The sequence below is a fragment of the Mus pahari genome, chromosome 13 (assembly GCF_900095145.1).
Source record: "Mus pahari chromosome 13, PAHARI_EIJ_v1.1, whole genome shotgun sequence".
Taxonomy (NCBI): domain Eukaryota; kingdom Metazoa; phylum Chordata; class Mammalia; order Rodentia; family Muridae; genus Mus; species Mus pahari.
The window spans coordinates 14,940,488-14,961,747 of record NC_034602.1 but is presented as its reverse complement, the minus strand read 5'-3'; the positions used below and the strand labels follow the sequence as shown (position 1 = coordinate 14,961,747).

General features: G+C 41.1%; 1 pseudogene; it reads right to left on the bottom strand.

Annotated features, from left to right (window-relative positions):
• Positions 1 to 10,536: 10,536 nt before the first annotated feature.
• On the bottom strand, positions 10,537 to 14,154 carry LOC110330868 (annotated as a pseudogene).
• Between the last annotated feature and the right edge of the window lie 7,106 nt (positions 14,155 to 21,260).

Below are 21,260 nucleotides of genomic sequence, written 5' to 3'. Positions count from 1 at the left end.
GATAATAAAATTTATGATAATTTTAAACAGTGAAATTTTATTCATCTCTAAGAAAATGAAAGTGCAGTGTTTATACTAACATATGAATAAGAAATGAAGCCTTTAATCAAAATTAATCAGACTTGAAAAATAAAAGCACCTAAATTACTAAAATATAGTTTTTAGGTTTTAATTTGTATAAATTTATACTATATTTTATTTTTAATTATTTATTGTATGTTTTGATGCCTTGTTTTAATTAAAAATTTATATTTTCAACATTATTTCTTTACTATTTTAATATTATTCAAAACTTAAAGCGTATTTACTTCAACTTAATGTTGTACAACTTCATATAAGAATGTAAAAACTTGAACCGGGCATGGTGGTGCACGCCTTTAATCCCAGCACTTGGGAAGCAGAGGCAGGCGAATTTCTGAGTTCGAGGCCAGCCTGGTCTACAGAGTGAGTTCCAGGACAGCCAAAGCTACACAGAAAAACCCTGTCTTGAAAAAAAAAAAAAAAGAATAATGTAAAAACTTCATAATAGGATCTCTTTAGATGTGTGATATTGCTGAAATATCTTAATATTTATACATGTTTGTGCTTATAGCATGTAATTATTGCTGGAACTGTGGAACTCTGATTTGTAAAATTAGAAAGAATATAACTGTAATTTAAAAATTTATTTCCATGCATGTCACTTCACATCATTTTATGTCCTCACACTCAGTTCTCATCTGATATCTTGTTCCTTTTGACTAACAAACAAAATACCCTTCTCTACAGATTTCTGCTTAGCTAATGACATATATCTACTTTTATTTTTTTAAGATGATTAATTTTCTAAGTAAATATACAATATACTAATGTATAAGGCTACACCACAGCCAAATATATATTTCTCAGCTAAAACTAGTCTATAAAAAGAAAGAAAGAAAGAAAAATCCCCAAATACTTAAAATGTTTCCCTGTATGTAAAAGTTTTTGAGAACTTTTTCTACTTTAAAAAACAAAAAAACAAAAATAACTCTGCCAAAGTCCCCACAGTTTCTTTGTAAAATTCTCTTATACCTACTTTATTATTCCTGAAATTCATTATTTTTTCATGTATAAAATAAAAATTTGTTGTGTATCAGGTTTAGAGAAATTGGTTTGTGTGGTGTTTAATGGACAATTTCTTCATGTTTAATTTCTTACAGAATGCCATTAGTACACCTTGCCAAATAGAACTACTTAGACATTATCTCTTCAATTACCACTTTTCCTGCTTCATTATGCTTCTCTTTATTATGTTTCTAGCAACACTGCACCTTATGCAGCTGTATAATTTTGAATATGTGTGTGTGTGTATTTATGTTTGTGTATACTCATGAATGGATAGTTGTCTTACTCTGTATCATATATCTTTCAATCTTTCTATCTCTGTGCACAGAAATTAAGGTGATAATCACACCTAAAAGCCAAGTTTGATTTTAACAATCATTGTGCAACAATACCTAAACAAATATACTCTGTGGCACTCTACAACAAATGAAATATCTAAAATCAATTAAGAAATTGTCTTAAAATGTATCCACATAAAAGTAAGAAAAGTTGTGTTTTCTGAAATATGGATTTCTAACAAATGATTAGTGGGTAACATACATAAATTATAAATGGGCTATTAGAAATAATAAAATTACATAGATATCAACTTCCATTCCATAAAGGAATACTACAATGAGTTATTTCTGATGATGACAAAATATTACTATGAAAATCTATAATTTATAGAATATCTTTTATAGCATTATTCTACTATAAAAATTAATGTACTACATTATAAGAATTTCATACTCTGAAAATAGATATTCTTTATTATTTCAAGAAATACTGTGGCTATTTTAAGTTTTGGTAATGAGAACAAGCTTCAAAATAGTTAATTTTTCATTATATAATCAATATTTTATGCACTTGAAAGTTAATGGGGGACTATATAATTTACACTATCAAGTGACCATAAGTACAGATTAGATAACAAGTTTTCTTTAGAAACATATTTTAAGACTTTCTAAGTATAGTGTCTGTGGAGATTGGAATAAGAATGGTCACAAGAAGCTCATATATTTGAATGTTCATAGTTGAGTTGTTTGTGATAGCTAGAAGCTGGAAATAGCCCAGATGTCCCATGACAGAAGAATGGGTACAGAAAATGTGGTTCATTTACATAATGGTATACTATTCAGCTATTTAGAATTGGGACATCTTGAGTTTTGCACTTAAATGGATGGAACTAGAAAATACCATCCTGAGTGAGGTAACTCAAACCCAAAAGACATGCATGATATGAACTCACAAAAACTGGAAAACAAAACAAAACAAAACAAAACAAAACAAAACAAAACAAAAGTAGAGAATACCCATGATGCAGCTAACAGATCTCAAAATGGTCAACAAGCTGAATGGCCCAAGTGCAGACACCTCAATCACAAGTTGGGAGGGATGGAGGGAGGGACCTGGGAGGAAAAATGGACTGGAGGGAAGAGAAGAGAACTTGATCTGGTATTGGGTGAGAGAAAGGGACTGAATTCTGAGGGACAGCAAAAAGAATGGAAACAGGCAACCTCTGGAGTTAGGAGGTTGTGGGGATCCCCCAGAATGCCTGACTCACAGTAGGGAGAAGGAACTTATAGAGCCCACCTCCAGCAGGAAGACAGGTCATCAAATGAGGGAGGAGGTTGCCATTCCACAGACATAATTGTTCATGTCTGAAAAAACTGCAGGGATGGAAATGGAGAGGAGCCTGAGGAAAAGAAGGTCCAAATACAGGTCCAAAGTAGGATCCAGCTCAAGGGGATGTCCCAAAGCCTGACACTATTACTGAGGCTATGGAGCACTCACAAAAAGGGACCTATCATGACCGTTCTCCTAAAGATCCAACAAGCAGCTGAAAGAGACAGATGCAGATTTTTGCACCCAACCAATGGACAGAAGCTGCTAACCCCTGTGGTTGAATTAGGGAAGAGCTGGAAGAAGCTGAGGAGGAGGGGCAACACTGTAGGAGGACCAGCAGTCTCAATTAACCTGGACCCCTGAGATCTCTCAGACAATGGATCACAAACTAGGTAGCATGCACCAGCTGATATGAGGCCCCCAACACATATACAGCAGAGGACTGCTGGGTCTGGGTCAGTAAGTGGAGATGTACCTAACCCTCATGAAATTGGAAGTCCCAGGGAGTTTACAGGTATGGTTGGGTGTTGGGTGGAGGTGTGGACATCCTTGGGAAGACAGGGGAGGGATGGAGGTATTGGATGTTGAACAGTCGGAGGATGGAATGGGGCAGGGGGTATAAAATCTGGAGTGTAGAATAAATAAATAAAGACTTTTTTAAAAAGCAATGTCAATAGTTTACATTGTTTTCTAGTTCACATAAAGACTTCTAACTAGCATCTTGAATGGAGGTATCCCATACCAGCCATGGATTATTTATTTGGCAACCTATGGATTCTGGGAAGAACCTTTATAAATGAATCCTATTTATCTGTTTGATGCTTCTATGAAGCTAGTTGCTTTGGAGGCCCAGTTCATGGTGAGAAAAGTGATGATAAGATAGAAAAAAAAACATGTATTTATGAAATTCAACTTTGGGTCATGGCAAAACCATAAAGAACAGTTTCATATATTTGGCAGGACTTTAAATGTTTAAATGAAGAGAAATATTAAGTTATATATGGGTAAATTAAGAGAAATATGTTGACGAAGGAAACCACACATTTGACATATTCCAACATTTCATTGCTTGTCTTCTCTCCTCAAGGGGTAGATTCAACAGTTCAAGGTTTACCTTGATGAGAATGAGTCTCTATGGGTACCATGTGCTATTCCCTCATCATAGATGTTCTATACAAGAATATTTTTTTCAAGTACTAGTTTGAAAGGATTAAACTATAATTTCAGTAACACAGTCTAAATAGGATTCTCACTGTAGTGTTCTCTAGTGGATCTCCATGCAATACATTTATATCTCAAGACTTTCCCACCAGATATTTTACTTTCATTAGATTTCAAGTATTGTACCTTTGTCACTTGAATTTACAGACAAACCCTCAACATAGGCCCAGATACTATGTAAGACTTAGTTTTATGCATCTGTTTTTCAATAAGACTCTATTAATGTCCATTATTTTACCTACTGAGACTATTGCCCTCCATTTTTGACTACTAACTTGTTGGATACCTATAGACTTGATCTAAATAAGGCCTGAGTTTATTTTTTTCTCACTCTCCTTGTGGCCCAAATTTGTATGTGGAATCTGTATACCACAATGGAGCAATGGAAGTAGATGGTAGTTGTTACATCCCTACATAACTCAACAATACCTATACAAAATGTCTCTGAGAGTTCACATATTCATAAAAGCAAAAGAAAGTATTTATTTAAAATAACTTCCTCAGTAGCCTTGATTTTGCCTTCCAGACTGCTTGTATGTGACCTGGGCATTTCTCACAAAAGAATCTTAGCAAAGAGGCCATGTTACAAAAAAATCTTTCTATAACTGAGTTTAGCAAAGAAGTTGAATTTAGATTCTAAAATTCATGACACTGTGTACTAATCATTCTCCTGAAAACTTCTATTAAAGAAATTGCCTGAGTCATTGGAAAAGACAGATGGCTTCAAGAAGGGGGAGAGACTGGAGATGTAATAGCCAAACAGAAATCTGAACCAGAGCAGAGGAAGATGTATGTATAGCTGAGACTGGAAAGGAGAACCCGAGAAACCTGTCGTCCTACAAGAGAAGTAACAGCAAAGTCTGTAAAAGGCAAATGCTGCTTTGGCATTACCTCTCCAGAAAGGCAGCCCAGATCATCTAAGCATTGAAAAGAAAGAAACACTAATCCTACTTATTTAGCTGTATTTGTGATAGAGTTTAGCTCTGAGGTAAATATAAATAACAAATTTTCTTACAGCTTTCCCATTTAGATACTTATATAGTAGCTTTTATGTTTCTTCCTAGAGTTCTCTTTTTAAGATTTATTCATACTTTTTAGTATAAAATTTGTACATATATTGAAAGGAATTGAATTCAAGAAAAGCAAAGAACTTATAGTCAAAAGTATAACATGAGACAAATAGGGCAATATTAGGAACTTGAAGGCCTGAGGCAAGTCCAGCATGTACTGACAGGCCCTGAAGGCCTAGCTGAATATCTTACAATAACAAGTCCAGGCATGTCCAGGAGAGCCCCTTGTTTGGACATTCCTGAGAATGGGTGGCCCCAAGGATAGACATAAACACAGGAACTGTTTTGGATTATTTTTTGATTGACTCAGTGGCCATCTGGTGGCCTGGGTCATGCTGACCCAAACAGCTGGTCCTGGCCCCCTCCCTGGAATTGCTGACGCTATAAGCTGCATGTATTATTCTACTGACTTGCAATCAAGCCAATTATGTGAAGCTGCGCCAAGTTCCCCCAAAATTCCCTCAACCCTCTCCCTATAACTCCCTATAAAAACCCCTAGCTTTTGAGACTCTGGGTCGATTCCTCTGTCTCCTGTGTGAGGCATGTATCAGCCCGGAGCTCTGCCATTAAAGCTGCCTCATGTTTTTGCAACAAGAATGTCTCTTGTGTTTCTATGGGACACCCTGACTCCCCTGGCGTGGGTCCAACAATATCAGTTACTTCTAAATACAAATTATTTCAGCATTACATTTCCAATTAGGAATTATCATGGATCTAGATAACTTTAGGTTTATGGAAAATAAATTCTAAGAAGAATGGCTTTTACAAAGTTCTGAGGCCAAAATGATAGCTTTTTATTCACCTGTGTTGTCGGTGAGTTCTAACAAGGCTTTTATGGCATTAAATATTTTCAGTCCACACATCACTCTGTGAGATGAATTGCCCAGAAGGACATGGTGTTGGTTTCTGCACCATTTAGAATTGAAATTATACTTCTATATGAGAGACTATAATTGCAGAAGTACTATGTCCAATTTTCTGAGGAACTGCCAGACTGATTTCCAGAGTGGTTATACAAGCTTGCAGTCCCACCAACAATGGAGGAGTGTTCCTCTTTCTCCACATCCTTGCCAGCATCTGCTGTCACTGGAATTTTTGATCTTAGCCATTCTGACTGCTGTGATGTGAAATCTCATGGTTGTTTTGATCTGCATCTCCCTGATGATTAAAGATGTTGAACATTTTTTTCAGATCTGTATCAGTCATTCGGTATTCCTTAGTTGAGAATTCTTTGTTTAGCTCTGTATCCCATATTTTAATGGGGTTATTTGAATTTCTGGAGTCCAGCTTCTTGAGCTTCTTTATATCTGTTGAGGCCTATTCTGTGACTGATTTTATGGTCAATTTTGGAGGAGTTATCATGAAGTGCTGAGAAGAAGGAATATCCTTTTGTTTTAGGATAAAATGTTTTCTAGTTATCTGTTAAATCCATTTGTTTCCTAACTTCTGTTAGTTTCCTTGTGTCTCTGTCTAGTTTCTGTTTCCAGGATCTGTCCANTGATGAGAGTGGGGTTTTGAAGTCTCCCACTATTATTGTGTAAGGTGCAATGTGTGCTTTGAGCTTTACTAAAGTTTCATTAATGAATTTGGCTGCCCTTGCATTTGGAGCATAGATATTTAGGATTGAGAGTTCATCTTGGAAGATTTTACCTTTGATGAATATGAAGTAACTGCCCCTCCTTTTATTTTTGATAACTTTGTGTTAGAAGTCAATTTTATTCAAGATTAGAATGGCTACTCCGGCTTGTTTCTTTGGACCCTTTGCTTGGAAAATTGTTTTCCAGCCTTTCAATCTGAGGTAGTATCAGTCATTTTCCATGAGGTGGGTCTCCTGTAAGCAGCAAAATGTTGAGTCCTGTTTGTGTATCCAGTATATTAGTCTATGTCTCTTTATTGCAGAATTGAGTTCATTGATATTAAGAGATATTAAAGAAAAGTAATTGTTGTGTCCTGTTTTTTTGTTTGTTTTTTTGTTTGTTTGTTAAATTGGGATTCTGTTCTTGAGGCTGTCTTCTTTTAGGTTTGCTGAAGGATTACTTTCTTGATTTTTCTAGGGTGTAGTTTCCATCCATGTGTTGGTGTTTTCCATTTATTATTCTTTGAAGGGCTGGATTTGTGGAAATATATTGTGTGAATTTTGTTATGTTGTAGAATACTTTGGTCTCTCCACCTATGGTAATTGAGAGTTTAGCTAGGTATAGTAGCCTGGGCTGGCATTTGTGTTCTCTTAGGGTCTGCATAACAACAGTCCAGGATCTTATGGCTTTCATTGTCTCTGTTGAGATGTCTGGTGTAATTCTAATAGGCCTGCCTTTATATGTTACTTGACCTTTTACCCTTACTGCTTTTAATAATCTATTGTTATTTAGTGCATTTGTTGTTCTGAATGTTATGTGTCAGGAGGAATTTATTTTCTGGTCCATCTATTTGAAGTTCTGTAGTCTTCTTGTATTTTCATAGGCATCTCTTTCTTTAGGTTAGGGAAGTTTTCTTCTCTAATTTTGTTGAAGATATTTGCTGGCCTTTTAAGTTGAAAATCTTCATTCTCATCTACTCCTATTATCTGTAGGTTTGGTCTTCTCATTTTGTCCTGGATTTCCTGGATGTGTTGAGTTAGGATCTTTTTGCATTTTGCATAATCTTTGATGGTTGTGTCGATGTTCTCTATGGAATCTTCTGCATCTGAGATTCTCTCTTCCATGTCTTGTATTCTGTTGCTGATGTTCACATCTATGTTTCCTTATTTCTTTCCTAGGGTTTCTATCTCCAGAGTTGTCTCCCTTTGGGTTTTCTTTATTGTTTCTACTTCCCATTTTCAATCTTGGATGGTTGTTTTCAATTCCATCACCTGTTTGTGTTTTCCTGTAATTCTTTAAGGGATTTTTGTGCTTCCTCTTTAAGGCCATCTACCTTTTTAGCCATGCTCTCCTGTAGTTCTTTAAGTGAGTCCTTTAATGTTCTTAAAATTCTTTAGCAGAATCAAGAAATATGATTTTAAATCTGAATCTTGTTTTTCAGATATGTTGGGGTATCAAGGACTCACTGAGGTGGGAGTGTTGGCTTCTGATGATGAAGAGTGGTCTTGGTTTCTGTTAGTAAGATAATTATGTTTGCCTTTCACCATCTGGTAATCTCTGGTGTTAGTTTTTATACCTGTCTCTGGCTGGAGCTTGTTCTTCCTGTGATTCTGTTAGATTCTGTCAGCACTCCTGGGAGTCCAAATTTCTCTTGAGTCCCAGTGGTCAGAGTACACTCTTCAGGCAAGCTCCCCTCTTGCAGGGAAGGTGCTGAAAGGCTTCCATGGGGAGCCCTTCCCACTGCAATCCCGAGATGATGCTCACCCATCCAGGAATCATGAGAGATGACCGTCTTGATGCAAAAACATGAGGTAGTTTAATTGTGGAGCTCCTGGCTGATTTGTATCTCATGCAGGAAAACAAGAAATCTACCATGTGGCTTGAAAGCTAGGGGGTTTTATAGGGAAAGGGGTCGGGGGCTTGGGTGAATTGGCGCGGTTACACATGATTGGTCCATTTAAATGCCAACACATTTGCAGAGTGGTATGTGTAAATTAGCAGAACAACTGCTTAATATATGACTCCAAACTATGTCAGGAATGTTTTAAACAATGGCCTGCCTGGGCATGCCCAGGCCTGTCCCACTGTGTTCTCTGCCTCAGGCTTCCAAGCCCACAACTTTTTTCTCTGGATTTATTTGACATAAATTGCATGAATCACAGGCCTTAAATTTCATTTTAAATTTCATTTCCCTTCAATCCCTTCTTTTTTTCTACTAAATGATTCTAATTTTAGAATTCTGAAGGTTATATTCTTCTTGAGGACTCATAGTCTGATATTGCTGCCTAAATACCATCAGCTGTACTCTATCAATTATGTCTCTAACAAAGGCAACTAGTCGATTTATCAAGCAGGGTCCAAAAGTTAAGAGCAAAAGCAGAATTATCAATGGCACAGTGATGGCCAACAACAAAGTGGTCAGCCAGTGGGAGCCAGTAAACCAGGATTCATACCATCCTTGGTGGGCTTTTCGATCCCATTTTCTTCTCTCTAGTCTTTCTTTGAGCCTCTGCATAGAATTCCTAACTACACCTGTGTGATCTGCACAGAAACAGCACTCTTCTTTAAGGGCTGCACAAAGGCCCCCTTCCTTAAGGAACAAGAGATCTAAGCCCCTTCTATTCTGCAACACGACCTCAGAAAGGGAGGTTAGGGATTTTTCCAAGGCACTGACAGATTTTCATATAGCCTCAATATCTTTATTAACAGCCTCACATGACCTTCTAGTCCCTCAGGCTCATGGTAATAAATTCTGGGCAATAGCTGAATTAATACACAAAAATCACCAGAGTCTTTGAACATGCTAGTAGCTATTCATGGGGTGAGCCCCGTGTTGCAGGCCCACCACACTCTGTTAGGAGCCAGGTAGAAATTAGTAGAGGTATGAGCTAGAATGGTCTGGTTACAGAGGTGCTCATATTTTGGGGGCACTATTCCTACAGTTACCCTGCCCAGGTACCCTGCCCAGTCACTTTGGTCAGGGTCAGTCTGCCCGTGCCTCCCCAGTCACAATTAGAGTGACTAGTGGTATTGTTAAAGCTCAGACTAGTGGCAATCCCCTCATAATAGGGTGGCCCTGCTGACAAGCAGAGCCAACAAGAATTTGTGTCATCTGGCCTGGTGTTATTGAGGGCCCAGTATGCCCCCAAGATCAAATTGAAGAGCTGGTTCCCGGTCTTTGTGACAGGCTCAGTCTGAGGTTTTGGGAGCATAGTTGGAGCAGTGACAGTATTAGGGGTGGTAGCAGGACCCAGGGAGGGTGCCACTGTGGGAAGGGGCAGCCAAGGAGGTGTAAGTGGGCCCTGATCAAATAGCACCTTATTGAGACCAATGGGCTGCCCCGGCAGTGTCTTAACTTTGAGTCTAATTTGGAAAATGAATCCGGTATTCGTTCTGGATGCATAGTACCTCAGTCCCCACATCCTGCCTTATCGTAGCTTCCAAACTGTTTTCCCATCTGTGTGAATTCTATGAGGAGGGACTGGCAATGGCCACTGTTATAACACCTGCTCCATGGGTCACCAGTCCAATTTCTGCGGACCATGATGAGTTCCCAGGTGGAGGAGGGATTCCAATATGTCTGCCCTGTGGTCTCACACCCCCGTTCTCTGCAAAAGAAATGATCTGATCATCTGCATGTTTTCTCTGCGTTCCTATCCCTCCCATCCCTGGGACACACATAAGACTCACTGTTCGCCATGTCATCTCTAGCTTTTGCAAAACAACATCCAATCTTTCCGTAGGAAGTCTGGTCATTGCAGGCGGAATAATCCGAATTTGGAAGCTTAGTCCACTTAGAAGTTTCCGGGTCAGTGTTGGGGATATCCCATGAGTCTAGCTCAGCTGCCAGGGCACAGGCATCAGGGGTTAGTTCAGGCCACCAAGTGGTGTGGGTGGCATCTTTAGTGAGACTCCAAGCAACTTCTCCTGCTTGGAACAAAACCTGCCAAGTTAATCTTTTGGGGGTGTTGGCGTTACTTGCCCTTGTGTTGCATATGACGTAAACGAAGATTAAGAGGATTGACAGTCTTTTCCAAGGTCCATTCATTCTGGTCAGCCTCAGGGGGTGCCTTCTTAACATGAGATGCATGAAGCCAGGTTGGGATTCCTTCTACTTTTACAGCAGTGGATGTCGTCAGCAGCACCAAGTAGGGTCCTTTCCACCCCGGTTCTAGGTTCCCCGCTCGATGTCTCCTCACCAGGACAGTGTCTCCTACTTCAAACTGATGCAGCACCTGCGTATCACCAGCAACATAGGTTTCTTTTAACTGTTCCCAGACCTCTTTTCTTACAATTTCAAGAGCCTTGAGCTGGGTAAAAAGCCAAGAGGAGGGGATGAAGGATGCATCTGGGCAATTTCTAATCTCTACTGTCACATAAATGGGCAGAGGCGCCCCATACATTAATTCAAAGGGTGTTAGACCACAGGCTCCGGGGATATTCCAGGCCCTGAATAAGGCATAAGGGAGAAGGGCTGTCTAATCTTTGCCGCCGGTTTCTAAAGCTAATTTGGTTAGGGCTTCTTTTAGGGTTCTATTCATTCTCTCTACCTGTCCTGAACTCTGGGGTCAGTATGCAGAATGTAATTTCCAATTTATCCCCAGCTGTCTAGCCAATCCCTGACTTATCTGGGAGATGAAGGCTGGCCCATTATCCGAACTGAGTACCTTGGGTATCCCAAACCGAGGAAGAATTTCTTCAAGTATCTTCTTGGCCACCACATTAGCTGTCTCTCTCTTGGTGGGGAATACCTCGACCCACCCTGAAAAGGTGTCTATAAAGACTAAAAGATATTTATTTCCATACAGGGCTGATTTTACCTCAGTGAAGTCGGTTTCCCAGTAGGTCCCAGGTCTGTCTCCTCGCAAGTGCCTTCTGCCATGGAGCCTGCTAGATCCGGCATTGGTGAGCACACAGGCTTGGCAATTTTTCACTAGGTCCTCTATACCTTTCTGTAGTCCGGAAATTTGATAAGGAGACCTACTGACCAGTTTTATCATCTTTTTGGATCCTAAGAGAGTGAGGTGTTGTATGTCAGCCAGGTATTCCAGCCCCTCTTTTTCTGTGAGGATTTCTTTCTCTGTCTCTTCCTTAACTAGCTAGGGTGCAGTTTTAAGTACCAGAGTCATTGGTCCCTGGGCTGCCTCTTTGGCCACTTGGTCTGCCATTTGGTTCCCTCTTTCTATTGGTCTGGTCCCCCTTTGATGTCCTGGGCAATGGATGATCGCCACCCTGTGAGGCAGGTGGACAGCTTCCAACAAGCTGAGGATATCCTCCTTATTTTTAATGTCCTTTGCGGCAGAAGTCAAGAGTCCACGCTGTCTGTAGATTGTCCGATGAACATGAGCCGTAGCAAAGGCATATTGGCTACCAGTGTAAATGTTAATGGCCTTTCCTTCTGCCAGCCTTAAAGCCTCGGTTAGAGCGATGAGCTCTCCTCTCTGTGCTGATGTCCCCTCAAGCAGACTGCTGGCCCAAATGACGGACTTCCCATCTACTACCACTGCCCCTGCTTTGTGCTTACCTTCAACCACGAAGCTGCTTCCATTGGTGAACCAGTTCACTGCTCCTGGCCACGGTTGGTCTGTGAGGTCTGACCGAATTACAGTTTCTTCTGCCAGTACCTCCTCACATTTGTGTACAGATATTTCACAGGCTTCAGGCAATAAGGTAGCAGGGTTGAGAATGGCAGGGGGAGCAAAGTTCACTTGCTCCATCAGCAGCAAACTCTGATAGTGAGTCATTCGGGCGTTGGTCATCCAGTAGTCGGGGGCTGCCTGATAATACTCTTGAGCAAGTATGGGGCCACCACAGTGATGCGGTGATGCTCTGCCCCATCCTTAGCTTCTCAGTATCTTTTACCAACACAGCAGTAGCCGCTATCGAGCATAGGCAGGAAGGCCACCCACTAGCAACAGAGTCCAGTTTCTTTGATAGGTAAGTTACTGGGCGCTTCCAGGGCCCTAAAGCTTGAGTGAGGACCCCCCTCGTTACCTCATTCCTTTCTTCGGTGTATAGGGTGAAAGGCTTGTTCAGGTCCGGCAGTGCTAGGGCAGGGACCTGGAGCAGGGCCTTTTTTAGAGTCTCAAAAGCTAATTGATGTTCCTGGGTCCAGTTGAATTCCCCTTTTTTTTGGCTAGGGGGTACAATGGGGCCGCTAGAGTGGCAAGTCCCGGGACCCAAAGTCTACAGAATCCCACCGTCCCTAAGAATTCACTTACCTGGCAAGGGGTGATCTGGGTCAGGATCTGCATCACTGTCTGCTTCCTGGCTTCTGTGAGCTATTGTTATCCATTCTTCAGGATGTATCCCAAGTAGGTCACTTTTGTCCAGCATAACTGTGCCTTTTTAGCTGAAACTCTATACCTCAACTCACCCAACTCGACCAGGATGTTCTGAGTCCTAAGTTTGCACTCCTCACATATTTCTGCAGTTAGTAAAAGGTCATCAACAAATTGCACAAGCATCACCTGGGGATTATTGGCTCAAAAAGAGGCAAGATCTCGGGGTAAGGCCTCATCAAACTAGGTAGGTGAATTCTCGAACCCCTGAGGCAGTCTTGTCCACATAAGCTGTCCAGTCCTTCTGTTTCTGGATCTCACCACTCAAAGGAAAACAGGGGTTGCCTATTAGGGTGTAACCTCAGACAGAAGAAAGTGTCTTTAAGATCTAAGACCGTATACCAGGTCCGCTCAGGTGGCAGTGTGCTGAGCAGGGTATAAGGGTTTGGCACTGTGGGGTGAATGTCTTGAGTTCTCTTATTGACTTCCCTAAGGTCTTGGACCAGGCAATAGTCATCTGTTCCCAGCTTCTTTTCTGGGAGTAGGGGAGTTTTCCAAGGGGACTTGCATGGGACTAAGATCCCCTGCTGAAGCAGTCTGGTGATGTGAGGGCATATGCCCTATTGTGCTTCTCTGCTCATGGGGTAATGTCGGACCCCAATGGGAGTGGTTCCGGACTTGAGCTCAATCACCAATGGGGGTACTTGTCTTGCCATCCCCATTCCTCCCATCTCAGCCCACACCTGAGGAAATCGATTAAGCCAGTCCTGTAGCCCCTCAGGGGGCTTCAATTTTTCCTGATAAATCCGGTACTCTTCTCCTAATTGTAAAGTTAGTGCCAAGGTCTGAGGTGTCTCTATTCCCCAGGGTACCTCTGGTCTGGGGGAGGCAAATGTTATTTGTGCTTTCAATTTGGTGAGTAAGTCTCTTCCCAATAGGGGCGTGGGGCACTCTGGAATGACCAGAAATGAATGAGTCACTTGGTTTCGTCTTAGGTCCACTGTCTGGGACGTGGTCCATGGGTACAATTTTTGCCCTGTAGCCCCAATAACTAATGTTCTCTCATTCTTTCTTACTTTACCTAATGGTGTTCAAAGCACTGAAAATTCTGCACCTGTGTCGACCAGGAAGTCTATGGGGGGCCCCTCCACTTCTAATATTACCCTAGGCTCAGGGAGGGGGCCGAGCCCTGTCTCCCCTAGTCTTCATCCTCTTCGAGAGACAGCACCTTTACCCCATTTCTTTTTAGGGCATACATGGGCCCAGTGGCCAGTTTCCTTGCAGTACGCGCATTGGTCTCTTTCTAGGCATGGTCTGTCTCCTTTGGGTCTTCGTGGCCCTTGCCATTTTCTGTCTCCCAGGTCCACTAACTATCTAGTTCTACCTCCTTTGTCCCTACCTACTGCTATGGCCAGAACCTGAGCCAGAGCCTTTTCCTGTCTTCTGCCTCTCCTGTTCTCATCTTCTCTCCTGTCTCTCTTCTCTCTTTATGGCTTTTCATCCTCCTCCGTCTCTCTTGTGATACACTTTCTCAGCTTCCTTAATCACATCCCTTACAGTATAATCCTGCAATCCCTCAATCTGCTGCAATTTTCTCCTAATGTCTGGAGCCGACTGGTCGATAAAGGCCATAATCACTGAGGCCTGCTGCCCCTCAGACATAGGGTCAAACGGGGTGTATCTCCTGTAAGCCTCCATGAGCCTCTCCAAAAAAACTGAGGGGGGCTCAGTTGTCCTTTGCATAACTTCTCTTACCTTAGCCAAATTTGTAGGCCTGCGAGCAGCGTCTCTCAGTCCCGCTACTAGAGTCAGGGGTAGTTGGACAGCCGTTCCCTAGCTTGTGCCTTGTTATAGTCCCATTGAGGGCAGGTTAGAGGGATTCCTTCATCTATTTCAGCCAATGTCTGGACAGGGTGACCAGCACCGTCCCAGACATTTTTCTTTGCTTCTTGGAGGACTCTCTCTCTCCTCCGTGGTGAACAGGGTCTGCAAAAGCTTGTGACAATCATCCAAAGTTGGCTGATGTGAATACATCAGTGATTCCACCAGGCCTGTAAGCCCTGCGGGGTTCTCTGAAAAAGGGGGTCGGTTTATTTTCCAATTATAGGGATCAGAGAAAGAAAAAGGCCAATAATGTAGAAGCTGTAAATCGTTCTGATTGGCCAGGGGAGCTCCAACAGCCCTGAGGGGAAGCTCCATGGTTGAATCAGCTGGCCCTTCGGGGGTGGCTCCCCGCTGGCTTCTTGTTCCTTCTGAAGGACCTCCTCCTCCAGTCCCTGGGGCCAGGGGCGGGCGTACTGGGGGAGCTGAGGGTTGGGGCACAGGTTGGGGGACTTGGGGGTAGGGTGGAGGCTGCTGGAGGTCAGGCCACTCAGGGGTTCTTCTATCTCTGGGTAAACCTTAGGGAAGCATACCGGTGGTGTGCTGTACTCACTGTCTCCTTCAGACTGCGGTTTTGTTTTCTCATTTGCAGCACTTTCCCAGACAGATAGGATCTTAGTACCAGGATGCAAGGGTGGTAGGAATGGGCAAACCCATGGGGGCGGGAATCGTGCCAGGTCCTCCCACACTGTGATGTACAGTTGCTGGTCTGGATGCGATCCTGGTCTTTCCTGGAAAACAACAGCATTCACGGTCTTGATGGTGGGTAGATCAAAAGTTCCCTCGGGTGGCCATCCTACCCCAAAGGCAGGCCATTCCAAGGTACAGAAAGTTAGCCAAGGCTTCTTTTTGACTGTCACTGATAAATTCCGTCCTCTCTCCATGACATCTGTCCAGTGGTCCTTAGTCAGAGACAAAGGGGTCGACACAATCTGTCCCATAGTAAAAATTAGGAACAGAGACAAAACAACAAAAACAGAAGACACTAGTATGGACAAGCACACGCATCCATGTCTAGACCTATACAACCAGCCAAATGCTACCTCTGATGGAGCGGGGTTCCATGTCCGCTCCTTTTCAGGCAGAAAAAGCATTCTGTCTTCTTCGTTCTACCAAATGACAGTCAGGCTCTCCTGACTGTCCCTTACTCTTAGAACATCTTGCAGGGCCTGTGAGTCTCCTTAGATGTCTCTGCCCACAGCTGTGGGGATCTCACGATCCCCAGCAGCAGCTGTTCCTAAATCAAAAAATGGCACTGTAGAACACTTAGACAACACATATAACATAACATGTAAGACTCAGGCAACACTCACAAACATACCTCCAAGATGCCTGTCTTCGGGGTTCCTGGGCATCATGAAGATCTCGGTGGGACCTCCAAATGAAAGGCTTCCGTGGGGAGCCCTTCCTACTTCAAATCCCAGAAGATGTTCACCCGCCCAGGAATCATGAGAGATGACCATCTTGATGCAAAAACATGAGGTAGTTTAATTGTGGAGCTCCGGGCCTATTCATATCTCATTCAGGAGAATAAGAAATCTACCATGTGGCTCAAAAGCTAGGGGTTTTTATAGGGAGAGGGGTCGGGGGCTTGGGTGAATTGGTGTGGTTACACGTGATTGGTCCATTTAAATGCCAACACATTTGCAGAGTGGTATGTGTAAATTAGCAGAACACCTGCTTAACATATGACTCCAAACTATGTGAGGAATGTTTTAAACAAAGGCCTACCTGGGCGTCCCCAGGCCTGTCCCACTGTGTTCTCTGCCTCAGGCTTCCAAGCCCACAACTTTTTTTCTCTGGACTTATTTGACATAAATTACATGAATCACANGCCTTAAATTTCATTTTAAATTTCATTTCCCTTCAGTGCACAGAGGTCTAGCACTCAGATCTGTCTCCTGGCTGAAGAAGAAAGCCCAAATCTTGGCCTGTCCTAGAAGCTATGTTGCTTCTGCAGTCTATGAACTTTCCTGCACAGACTTGTCTCTGAGAGACCTGGGAGAAAAGATGGCTCTCTCACCTGTTCTGGTGGACATAGACCTCCCAGGTGGCCAACTCTCCTCTGGCTAGGAAGGTGTGCAGATGTCTGGAGCTCAGATGTGCTTCCTGGTTGAAGATGAAGGCCCGAAACAGGGCTGGTCCCAGAAGCCATGTTGATTCTGCAGTCCGCGCACTTTCCTGCACAGCCTGGTCTCTGAGGGACCTGGGATAAAAGATAGCTCTCTTACCTGCTCCAGTGGTCAGAGCCTTCCCAGGCAGCCAGCGCTCCTTAATTTCTTTCTCAGCCTATTTATCCCTTGTGTAGAGAAAGGAGAAAGGCCACTAATTTGTGTGAGTTAATTTTATGTCCTCCTACTTCACTGAAGTTGTTTATTAGGTTTAAGAGTTCTCTGGTGGAATTTTTGGGGTCACTTATTCTATCATATCATCTGCAAATAATTATACTTTGGCTTCTTCCTTTCCAATTTGTATTCCTTTGATCTCCTTTTTTTGTCTAATTGCTCTGGCTAGGACTTCAAGTACCATATTGAATATGTAGGGAGAGTGTGGGCAGCCTTATCTGGTCCCTGATTTTACTGGGATTGCTTCAAGTTTCTCTTCATTTAGCTTGATGTTGGCTACTGTTTGCTGTACGTTGCTTTTATTATATTAAGTATGGGCCTTGAATTCCTGAACTTTCCAAGACTTTTATCATGAAGGGATATTGGATTTTGTCAAATGCTTTTTCATCATCTAATGAAATGATCATGTAGTTTTTGTCTTTGAGTTTGTTTGTATAGTGATTTATGTTGATGGATTTCTATATATTGAACCATCCCTGCATCCCTGGAATGAAGCCTACTTGATCAAGATGGATGACCATTTTGATGTGTTCTTGGATTCACTTTGCAAGAATTTTATTGAGTATTTTTACATCGATATTGATAAGGGAAATTGGCCTGAAGCTCTCTTTCTTCCTTGTGTCTTTATATGGTTTAGATATCAGATTAATTGTGGCTTCCTAGGACAAATTGGTTAGAGTACCTTCTGTTTCTATTCTGTGGACTAGATTGAGGAGTACTGGAATTAGGTCCTCTTTGAATGTCTGATAGAACTCTGCACTAAATCCATCTGATAATGGGCTATTTTTTTTTTTTTAATATGGGACAGTTTAGGTTGTTAATCTGATACTGATTCAATTTTGTTACCTGGTATCTGTCTAGAAAATTGTCCATTTCATCCAGGTTTTCCAATTTTGTTGAGGATAGGCTATGTGTCCCCTTTCATTTCTGATTTTGTTAATTAGGTTATTGTCCCTGGACCCTCTGGTTACTCTTGCTAAGGGTATATCTATGTTGTTGATTTCCTCAAAGAAACAGCTGCTGGTTTGGATGATTCTTTGTATAGTTCTTTTTGTTTCTACTTGTTTGATTTCAGCCCTGGGTTCGATTTTTTTCCTGCTGTCTATTCCTTTTGGGTGAATTTGCTTCCTTTTGTTCTAGAGTTTTTAGGTGTGGTGTCAAGCTGGTAGTGTATCCTCTCTCCAGTTTCTTTTTGGAGGCACGCAAATTGATGAGGTTTCCTCTTAGGACTGCAATACCAGTCTTGAGTATATACCCAGATGATGCTCTAACTTGTAATAAGGACACATTTTCCACTATGTTCATAGCACTCTTATTTATAATACCAAGAACCATGAAAGAACCAAGATGTCCTTCAACAAAGGAATGGATACTGAAAATGTGGTACATTTAAATAATGAAGTACCACACAGCTATTTGAAACAATGAATTTATGAAACTCTTCAGCCAATAGACGGATCTGGCGGATATCATCCTAAGTGAGTTAACCCAATCACAAAAGAATGTACATGATATGCTCTCACTGATAAGTGGATATTATCCTAGAAGCTCAGAGTATACAAGTTACAATTTGCAAAACACATGAAACTCAAGAAGAAGGAAGACCAAAGTGTGGATACTTCAATCCTTCTTAGAAGGCAGAACAAAATATCCATGGAAGGAGTTACAAACTCCTTATGCACTGATGCAAAGTTCAGTGCAGAGACTGAAGGAATGACCATCTATAGACTGTCATACCTGTGGATCCATCCCATAAACAACCACCAAACCCAGACACTGTTGCAGATGCCAACAAAAGGTTGCTCATAGGAGGCTGATATAGCTGCCTCCTGAGAGGTTCTGCCAGTACCTGGAAAATACCGAAGTGGATGCTCATAGCCATCCATTGGCCTGAGCACAGGGTCCACAATGAAGGAGCTAGAGAAAGTACCTAAGGAGCTGAAGGGGTTTGCAGCTTCATAGGAAGAACAAGAAGATAAACTAACCAGTACCCACACATCTCTCTAGGAATAAACCACCAATCAAAGAAAACACACAGTGGGACTCATGGCTCTAGGTGCATATGTAGCAGTGCAGGGCCTAGTTGATCATCAGTGGGAGGATAGGTCCTTCATTCTGTGAAGGTTCTTTCCTCCAGGATAGGGGTATTCCAGGGCCAGGAAGTGAGATTGGGTGAGTTGGGGAGCAGGGGAAGGGGGGAGGGAATTGGGGGGGTTGGAAGGAAAACTAGGAATGAGGATAACATGTGAAATGCAAATAAAGAAAATATCTAATAAAAATAGAAAAAAAAAGAGACTATAATTTAAATAAGAATGGCGAATTTGGAAATTTTTTTCCTGAGGCCACATATTTCACTTTGATATATTAGTTAATGTAGCTTTTAATATCTATAAATTAGTTCTAAGAGATATACAACCATAATCTGTCTTGGAACTAGAAATTCAATTAGATAATTGTTCACCTTACCCAGATATATTCTTTTCAGATAAATTTTGACACAATAAAATTAACACACAATACTCAAAAGGTTTTAGACCTGATACTGTTTATATGTGACCTATCAAGTAAAAGGATATATAGCTTTTATGAGATAAAGGTTATTTTTAATATTTTTTTTTGAAAAAATATTTTAAGAAATACTTTATATGTTAGTCCCAATGCATTACCTTTTACTTTTGTAAAAGTGAAATCTTCTTTTACAAGTAAGTATGCAATTAACACATAGACTAAACTAGTGACATAGTTTGAGAGGTAAAGTGCCAAACTCAAAGCAACTTCCATTTAGTGACAATCATTATGCTCTTAGAACCTGAATTGTGGGTAGAAGATAGAATTCAGTATACTTTTCTACCTACTGTAATATGGTAATGTTAGTCTAAGTTTGGATGGCCTAATGCATGCATAAAATTCTTAACATACTCCAATAGTTTATTATGTAGTTGAAAATGTAGCATCTATAGTTATCCTGGACATTATTTTATTGTGTGCTAGTGCAATTAATAATTCATGAATCCAAGAAAGTAATATTCTAGAATTACAGCATAATGGTATCACATACTTCTTGGACATATTGGGTTAGAATACAATAGAAGGGATAGAGTCATGGCTCATCAGTTCAGTGTACTGGCTCCTTTTCCAAATGCCCTGATTTGGTTGCCAATGCATACATGGAAGCTTATAACCATCTATAACTCCAGGACTATGAGATATGATTCCCTTTTTCTGACCAACACAGGCACAAGCCATGCATTGCACATAGATGTACATGTTGGTAAATCACACACACACACACACACACACACACACACACACAAACACTCCAAATAGATTACTTAAGTTTACCTAATTGATAAAAAAGGAAACATATTTTTAAAAACAAGCAAGAAAATATTTCTCATTTGTGGATATTTAATGTCTTATTTCTTACAGAATGTAACATTTATTTTATGTAAATGTTCCTTTATAGTTCTAGGCTTATCCAATACTGACATACATGATATTTGCATACATGATAATATTTGCATATCACATTACTGTGTTACTTTTGTAAAAGTGAAATCTTCTTTTACAAGTGAGTATGCAATTGATATTGTTTAAGAGGTAAAGGGCCAAACTCAAAGAAACTTCCCTGTGACAATCATTATGCTCTTAGAACATGAATTGTGGGTGAAAGACAGGATTCAGTATAGTTTTCTACCTAATGTAATGTGATAAAGTCAGTGTAAGTTTGGAAGACTACTGTTTTGACAACCCCTGCACTGAACAGAAGGGCGCTATATGGCAGCTGAGTATTCCTCTCTCATTATTCCTAAGAAAGCTATACATTGGCAGGAAGATGCATAGCTACAAAGCAGGGGCAGGGGACAGAAGTTTGTACACTTTTCAGACCAGATACTGAGCCACTGGAGTAAGGAAGCTGCAAAGATCTGTAGTTCCAAGCACCTTGCATACGAACCACTGATTTATCAGATTAAAGTTACAGAATACAAAACACCTACAAATTATTTATGATTTCAAAGGGGTCATCCCAGAGCAGCAAATTCCCTGCATAGGAACCTTTGTGGCATTGCCCAAGAAATAGATCTATATTTGGATTCATTAAGTGTGAAACACTCAAATTCCCTAAAAAGTATTCCAAATGCATGCAATTCACTCCATATATATATATATATATATATATATATATATATA